Source organism: Eptatretus burgeri, chromosome 13 (genome assembly GCF_056783735.1).
Source record: "Eptatretus burgeri isolate ZD-2024b chromosome 13, Ebu_testis_v1, whole genome shotgun sequence".
Classification (NCBI taxonomy): domain Eukaryota; kingdom Metazoa; phylum Chordata; class Myxini; order Myxiniformes; family Myxinidae; genus Eptatretus; species Eptatretus burgeri.
The window spans coordinates 54,908,019-54,915,962 of record NC_140973.1 but is presented as its reverse complement, the minus strand read 5'-3'; the positions used below and the strand labels follow the sequence as shown (position 1 = coordinate 54,915,962).

The 7,944-nt window shown below is 41.1% G+C and overlaps 1 long non-coding RNA gene across 1 annotated transcript; it reads left to right on the top strand.

The window, feature by feature from the left end:
- The first annotated feature begins 1,392 nt into the window (after window positions 1-1,392).
- LOC147014507 (uncharacterized) lies at window positions 1,393-6,934 on the top strand. Its single transcript, XR_015050787.1, has 3 exons — window positions 1,393-1,548; window positions 1,690-1,751; window positions 1,841-6,934. It is a non-coding gene; the product is annotated as an uncharacterized LOC147014507 (long non-coding RNA).
- Window positions 6,935-7,944: the final 1,010 nt, after the last annotated feature.

Genomic DNA, 7,944 nt, shown 5'->3' with positions numbered 1-7,944 from the left:
ATCTTGTGCATGCATCTGTTGCATCAAAGTAATTGTCCATTTATGCCACTCAAACATTTGTCAGTCATTACTTTCTTCTTTGCCCGGTTTCCTGTTTGAGGTAATTTCAAAATCCCAAGGTATGAAAGGGCTTGTGTTGCATCATTTCCTCGAGGAAGAGATTTCTGGACTATCAAGGAACAAAGCTTTGCCAAGATGAAGGTCCTGCTCATGGAAATGCAACTTCTCAAATCAGATTATTTTGTTTTTGGATGGTATCAATAACTCTTCACAAATTTTCCAGTACTATTAGAAGCATGTAAATAATGCTTGGAAAGAAAGACCTGAAAATGCATTCCTTCCTGAACTGTGGCCCCTGCTGTGTGGAACCCAGGTTCAAATTTTATATATCCATGTGTACTGCCCCATTGTCTACTAATCTCAATGTTGTTGATATAAAATTACACTGTCACTTGACTTACTGTGATTGATGTACAAGCCCTTCCTATCCTTAGATCATGGGGAAAAAAACCACCTTTTTCATCATGAAGCTTCACCGACTCTTCCACATGATAATCCTTTTATTTTCTCAGCTCATCTTATATATTATTTCCGAGTTTGTGGTTTCGTGTCGCGCTATCTTCGACTTTGTTCTGCGCTCGAGTAACGTGAGATTCAGCTTACATTATCTCAAAGACCATATGAGGTGCATGGTACAAAAAAAAGTAAATAAAATGGTTCTGAAACAGTAAAATCGTATTCCACTTACTGCATTAAAGTAAAATTACTACTGATACTCTGCATCAGTTCCTTTCTCAAACACACCCACCCCAACATGTCGCGCAGAGCATGGGTTATGCTTGTTCCTGTTTATAGTGTGGCTCTTTGTTTGTAATTTAGACTGAATTATACAGTGCCGTCCCTTGCCCCGCTGTGTAATTTCCTGAATAATTATTGTTTGATACAGTGATCAGAGACCCTCGGAGGAGTTTGTACATAAATCTCACACAGGACAAGGATTTGAGGAGATATCATTGTACTTTGCATGACTAACAAGGACATTCGGAATCAATCAACATGCTATATAAGGAATTTGAACTTGGGGTCAAAGCAACTCTGGACTACGAAGGGACTTCAAAAAGTCAAAGAAACTAAATACAATAGTGCAAGACATGCCAAGGATTACATTTACAAATGTATATATTTGGAGAGAAAAATAAATACAACCGTTAATTAATACAATTATTACATTAGGTGTAAATAACCTTTTCAATGCCCTCAATGGGTGCACAAGTGTCAGGGCCAGAATGATGCTTCTTTTCTTGCTTCAAAACCTGGATTTACTTTTCTTCCGTCCCCACCACACCTCCCCTCCAACCCTCTTTTCCTATCCGTTATCGCCCCTAGCGCCTGAGAAGGTCAAACTTTCTGGCTGCCTTTGACATGACTTCTATTAAGTCAGGATAGCATCAGCATGGGGTCTTCAAATTTTACTTTATCAAAGTGGTGCCTTCTTTGTTGATTCTGTTGAACAGATCATTGACTAATCAGCTGTCCACATGGAGAAAGGTGAGCATCATCCTGATTTCTAATCACAACATCCAGACAAGACTGCTCACCCACAGAACAGACAACATTATTAAAAATTGAAGTTTATGCCATTTGTTTCACAATAATGACCACATTTTGCTTAACAATTCCTCACTCCAGAAGCTGATCTGTGGAAGATTATAAACCTGTCATCTGTCTGGGGCCTTTGACTCAATTAGCAGGTTTTACATCTTTATTCTGTCCTTCAATTTAAATTTAATGGAAAGCCTCATCATTTATTTGTCTAATCATCTTCCTCCATCCTCCTTAGAAAACACCATCCAATGGAAATCCTTGATCACACATCAGTGAAGACCATGCTACTAAGCTGGCTTCAAAGGAAAATGACATTGGAGAATTCTCTGCAATGCCAACAGCTTCCCTGGGACTCCTCAGCTGATTATAGTTCACAAGGCATCAATATATGCAGTGGAAAAAAGCAAAGCTTTCCTTTGTGAGTCAGGTCTTCTGTCTTTCATATTGCATTCCAGGAGATGGTGAAATGCCATGGAGTTTCAAGGCACAGTTCCTACTGCATTCCCTTTGTATACATTTATCAGTGCCCTTTGTCTTTGGCTATTTGCTGTCTACTGTTATGCAGCAATGAGCAATGCACATCTATCATCTTAACCTGCTCGCTGTCTGCTCTTTATATCCAAGCTGTCTGCATGTCTACGGAACTCTAATTGTCTTTCCTTTCTTGTACTTCACTCCACTTTATATTATGAAGGCGTTTGACTCCCTCATGTCTCCCCTAATGTGTATTTATGATCTGCTGTTGTTGTTAACCAAGTAACCACGTATGTTTATCTGTTTGAAATATATTTGTCATTTTAATGTCAATTTTCTTCCATCTTCTCATTAATTATACCCCATATAAATTTCATTATTTAAAAAAAAAACATAATGAATGTGATACATACTCTTAATTTCATCGATCACATTCAGAATGCTCAGGAGTTTTTGGACAAACTGACTATTTCCTCTGAAACAAGGTCAAAGGGTATCAGTATTTCTGGAACTGTTGAATTTGGGTCCTCTGCTTTTATTATCGGAAGGGGAAAGGAGAGAGGAGAAGAAATAATTGTGGGATTGTTTACGAGGTGGTCGATGATCATAATGCCTGGTGTTGGCTTAATGGTTAGGTTGGTGGGCTTGGGATCTGAGGGTCCCGGGTTCAAATCCTGCTCGGCCCTTGAATTAATACCAGGTGGGGTTGACTCAGCCTGTCATCCTTCTGAGGTCAGCAAAATGAGTACCAACTTGCTGGGATGATTGAGCCATTCGAGTATCCTGCGTCGGAGTGGCGACCCATCCAGGATTTTGCCCACTAGCCCAGGAGACTGCTTTGGCAGCACCGATGCTCTGTACAGAGTATGGTCCCAATGAATGGATGAATGATCATAACATTCTTCCAATCCATTTGGCTGAGGGTGAAGATTTCTATAATGGTAATAAGACTAGTTATCTTGTATGAATCAGTAATAAGACTAACCCTAACAGCACCTTGAGAAAGGAAGAGGAGGCATTGCTAAAGAGGATGGAGATGCAGTTACTGAGAGGGCTGATGGGGGTTCTTCTGTTGGAGAGAAAACGATGAGGGTATCAGGATGTGGATAGGAGAAAAGGAGACACGTGTTCATTGGCTGGGCTCAGAAAAGAGGAAGGGGATGTTCTCCTGAGGGTGTAGGGGATTTTGCTCAGGCAGGCATTTTATATGGATGCACTGAGCAGAAGGTGAAGGGACAGACGTAAATTGACATGGAAGGAAGTGGTGCAGAGGGACTGGAGAGAAGTCAGGTGCCGAGGTAGTATGCTCGGGATAAAGGGGAGGGAAGAGTCAAACTCTTACGGCTGACCCACAAGAAGGCGGGATTAAATGGGGCAAAAGTAGTCGTAGTTTATCTTCTCAAAACACCCAGTATCACAGGTAAAGTATTTTTTGAATGATTAATGACACAGGTTTGAATTAAGGGGCTTCATGTATAAAGCCAGTGTTTAATTATGGCCCATATAGTAAAAAAAAAACAAAAAAAAAACATTTCATTGCACCTGTGGGCATTGAATCTCAGTGGGCCATTTCAACCAGAGGCTACTTTGCGTGACATTGAAACAAGAGTATACAAGATAAAAATTTCTGTCTTTGTTTCACCATATATTACAAGATAAAACCATTTCTATCGTTATACCATATTAATGCGAGTTATTTTATCCACCTGGTCATTCTAAGCTTTCCTCTAAAGTATACACATGATCAGATAGATGTCTGATGCTTGAAGTACTTAAGGCTTTCTCCTGCTGTGGAAGATGAACGTGCCAACAGTAATTTGATTCGGCTATGGAACCATGTTATGAAAGTCTATTTTTAGAATATTTGATGTCGTAAAGCCAAGGTCAGATGGGGTCACTCCATCTACAGACTATTAGCCATACAACATCTGGTGCAATGTCTGATCAGGTTATTGGTAGTGAGACTTTCGTTGATATGTAACAAAGTAATCACAAAATGAGTTATGTCATAAAGTAAATGCAAAAATGGGTTTTTCAATTAACTTCATCACTCAGGGTCAAACTCTTTTAGTATATTCAAAAATACTGTAGATTTGAAGGTTATTGTATTCTTTTAGTCGTCTTTCAAATTAAATAAGGTTCATGGAATGATATATACATTTTCACAAACCTTATTTCATTTCAAAGATGATAAAAATATATAGTGGCTGGCAGGATGGCCTGGAGATATGTACACTCGCCTTGAAGCTGTCTAATCGGGGCTTGACTCCGGACCCAACTATAAACTGTCATCCTGTGTTGCACAGGCAGGGAGATTCATAAAGGGGTGTCCTGTCTACCAGCATTATTGGTGGACATTAAAGATGTCCTTCACGAATAGTAGGCAAGCTATCGCCAGAATCCTGGTCAAATTCCAAATTACTGTCCTAACAAGACTGCTGGGAAGGCAATGGCAAACCACTCAACATTTGCCAAGATATTGCTTCGGCAGCACCGATGCTCTGTAAGAATATGATATAAATATATACATACAGTACATACTGTGATGGGTATGACACCAGCCCATGGGTGAATGATCATCCATAACACGTAGGAGTTCCCTCGTCAGTTATATCGTCAGTATATGTGCCCACCTAGGCCCCAACCCATTGTCTAGAGCAGTGTTTCTCAACCTTTTTTCTCCCACGCCCCACTTTGATTTTCAAAAAAAATCGTATGCCCCACCTTCATTGGAGACACTACAGTATATACTACAGAAAAGGAATTCCTCTTGACGAAAAGCGAGTCATAATGATGTAACAGCGTTGAATTGATCAAGAGCACGCCTTACCGGCGGATTGGCTGACAAGGGCGCGGTGAAGCAGTTTTTAGTTATGATGCTATGAGGTATCAGTCGCAGCTTCAAACTTTTGAAAATTTGAAAGTGCAAAGCTATGAAAGCGATCATATATTGATTCATTAATTCTGAATCCTCATGCCCCACCAAAATATTTCCACACCCCACCAGTGGGGCATGCGCCCCACCTTGAGAAACACTGTTCTAGAGGGAAGCAGGAGAAATGTGTTGTGTGCGTTATTGTTGGTCTTCTAGCTCTTCCTCTATATCCTTCCGATGCTTCCTTTATTCCTCCTTTAAATCCTTTCAGTCATGTCTCATAAATGGTGGTTGCGATTTCATGCACCACACAGCAAATTATCATTTAACAGTCTTCACACACATTTTGGGTGCAACCCACTATTCGTAAATTTCCTTTCTTCCTTTTATTAGCCCTCTCATACAGCACCACACCCTCTCATACAAACCATATTATGAGACACCACACCACAGGCAACCACAAAGTCTGATGACGAGGGGGAGAACAACGTTCCTATTTTCACAACATTTGGGTGGAAAGACCACTGGGTGGGAAAACCCGTTAAAGATGTGGTAGCGTCAGCTAAGGGGAGGACCTCAACTCGAGGATGATTGACAGCTGAAGGAGGGATTGCCTGCTGGGTACACCAATGGAGACATACTGTCACGGGTCAAATCGCAAGTCATGACATTTGCTCCCGGGAACTCTACCTCCCTTTAACTCTGATTCCTCTACCCCCAAGTCACCGTAACATTCAAGCTGCTTAAAAGGCGGAATGCCAGACCGCTTGCTGCTGTTGGAATGCATTGGGGACCCAAGTAAGAAACTGCCTGCCTGTTTGTGCTGAGGAGAAGTCACCTGTCATAATCAATCCCACCAGAGCTGGGTTTTCCTACCCCTCCTTATTCCAGAAGCTGCACCAAGACAGAGCCAAGTTGCATTAGGCAGGCTCCATTGTGACCAGGTGTGCACGGGGCAGAAGTGCAAGAGTGAACGAGCCAGGAGGTCCTGAGTGTGGGAAGATAGCTCCATACTGACATACACTACCTGTCTCTTGCTGTCCTCTAAAGAACTTCCATTCATCTACCTGGAGTCCTAGACTCACAAAGGGAATCATGATTTCAAAAGAGCCATCGATGATTTGCCTCTTGCCCCTTCTGGGCGAGAATTTACATGCACACCTCACATTTTCCTCTTTAAGCATACATCGCCCACATTTCACCGACACCTTTCTGCTTTTCCTACCCCTCCTCATTCCTCATTTGTCCTTCGACATGTGCCACCGTGAGTCAAATGCCGAACCTACGTCTTGCTCCACCTACATCATCTGTTCTTCCTCTCTACGCTTCAACAGTATGATCCTGCTGGCGCCATGTGGTGTGTGTAACCGGTTAAATAAGATTGTAGAAGGGGATCTAACCCTGAGCATATAAGTGCATATAAGAATCAGTGCTCAGGGTTAGATTCTGTCGTTTTGTGCCTTCTATTGGCTGTTTTATGTGCTTGTAAATACATGCCACTGATTACATTTATGGCTTAGTTGTGTTTGGAAATAAATCTGTTTGTTGAACTGTTAACTGTTTTTAACCTGCTCACTTCATCCTTTTCTACATTATCTCGATTTAGCATGTAAAGACTAGATAGACGGGAAGTTCTGCTCCATTGACTGGCTCCACAATTAGCCAGTGCATACTTATGGTTCCGCTCGGCCATCTGGATAAATATACAGGTGCACACTGAGGGCACGTACCCCAATTAATATTGCCAAACCATCGAATAAGTAAACGTATTTTAGAGTGAGAATCTTGCCAGGTATGGCCTTGTCAAATGGCATCCATAGTTGCTTGACAACCCAATGGGCCACGGACTTATCTGTAGTGCAGTGGCCTGTAGGGCTGGAGGTTGGGAAGACTCCAAGAACTCCCCCTCATGGTGAACCCCAAACCCCAATTTCGTAACAATACATACACATACACAGAGGGAGTCCATAAACTCTTTGTGCGACTTTTGAACTTTCATGACGTTTGATGTTCACATGATAGAAACAAGCAATAAATGGTGCATGAATGCATAATTCATTAATGTTTCACTCCATACAGTTTTTTTTAGGTCAATTTTGGGCTTCAACATAACCCTCATGTTTCGTAATACTTAGCCACCTCGTTCGCCTGTATACCATGGAGTACAATAGTACTCCATAAGTAGGGATGGCATGGGAAAAAAGTGGCCACCCATTCAAATGTATACAAAATGATATGCTTAAAAACTACTATAGAGTGAAGTTATAATAAGCATTTAAAATCCATACCATTTTATTCTCATTTTCATAACTAACGAGAATGAAAAATACACCAAAAAACATCACGAAAGTACCAGATCGAGAGAATGTAAAATCACTGAATTGTTCATCCTCAGAATTGATAAATGTCATCATGCTGAGCAAAATAATGGCTGAAGCATTTGCAATGATTCCAACAGAAGGAAGTGACATTTCTGTCTTGGATTTTTTTTTTAATCTGAGTGAAAAAACTAAGACAAGCACGATACACCACGAATGTGGGGATATTAACTTGGGTGTAAAAGATCATGGTTTTGGATGGGGATGATCTGAGCTGTCTTGAATACTTGGAGGGAAGAACGAGATTAAAGAAAATGTGGAAGTTGGTCCCACAAGCAGGAGAAAAGAGGAATGAATAAGTGGAGATGAGCAGTGATCCTGGATATGCAGTGCCTTCAGAAAGTATTCACACCTCTTGAATTTTTTACATTTTGTTGTGTCACAGCCCAAATTTAAAATGGATTAAATTTAAATTTTTTGTCACTGATCTCCACAAAATACCCCATAATGACAAAGTGAAAACATATTTTTACAAGGATTACAAGGAAATTACGTACAGGAGTAGGCCATTTGGCCCATCATGCCTGCACCACACCAATACCAGATTAAACTAGAGGGGGAGCACTCTGTGGAGTGCAAAACCTCCGCCGCCAATACTGCTGGGTCACTTAA